A 1,082-nucleotide genomic window follows, 5' to 3' on the forward strand; every position below is an offset into this window, starting at 1 on the left:
TTGACGTAATAGATGTCCATGGCGGAAAGGTCCTTTGCCCGATTCAAATTTGCCGTTTTGATCTGTTGCTCCCATTCTTGAATCTGTTCCTTACTTGCTGAGGCACTTAATTCTTCAAGAGCCTGGAAGCTCTCAGAGAGCCCGAGTTTTGCTCGCTTCCACTTCTTGCAAAGGCTACTCACTTGACGTTTATTAGCTTAGAAGCAATGTAAAAGCAGTTGAAAATAGATACCCATATTGATCATTTTTTTCCAGTTATTATCCAGCATGTGAGCATCCAACACCTCCGATCTATGGGCCAAAGTCATTGTCCGGGTGGTGCGACCGACCTCGTTGAGAACAGCCCACAAAGTCTCCAATATCTCTCCATCTGTTTGACCGGCCCCGGGGATGAATGTTGGGGCAAATCGTGGAAAGCATATTTCTTGATGGCCATGGACATGGAATAAGCCGATCCCGGCTACCAATAACAAGTCTGGTCTGATCCAGAGGTGTTTCGCACCACGTTTTATCCGAGCCATCAAATTCACCATATACTGGCAGTTGATGTCATAGACAAAAATAACCCTTTTTTCTTCACCGGTCATGGTATTCTTCAGAGCCTGGCACAAGGCATAGTCCATGTTCATTTGCCTGTCTGGTAAATCAACGATTCAACCCGAGGATAACTTGCATACCGTTCTCCCTTTTGAAAATCTACCACCGAACCCGGACAAAAGGTGCCATGTCGAAGGCAAGCAATGGCTCCAATTCCAGTAGCGTCAAAACCTCGGTGAAATACATTCTTGTTGTTGATAGCATTGTGCTCATGACATGTCCTCGGCTGAAAGATTCAGACACCGGCCGAGTCGCTCGAAGGATAAAAACTTACATCATTATCTTCAATCGCGTCCCGAAGGTGGCTCANATAAGGTCCTCTTTGCGTCATGAAACTATCCCCATTTTTAAGCCAAACATCGTCTTTGGGCCGTGCCTGTTTTTGGTGGGCTGCTGTGAAATTGCCATCGGCTACAAATCCTCTGGTATACTTCCAGTTAGTAGGATCATTGGGGTTTTTGTTCCAGTCATCANGAAGGTTGACT

Source organism: Laccaria bicolor, genomic scaffold, assembly GCF_000143565.1.
Source record: "Laccaria bicolor S238N-H82 LACBIscaffold_49 genomic scaffold, whole genome shotgun sequence".
Taxonomy (NCBI): Eukaryota; Fungi; Basidiomycota; class Agaricomycetes; order Agaricales; family Hydnangiaceae; genus Laccaria; species Laccaria bicolor.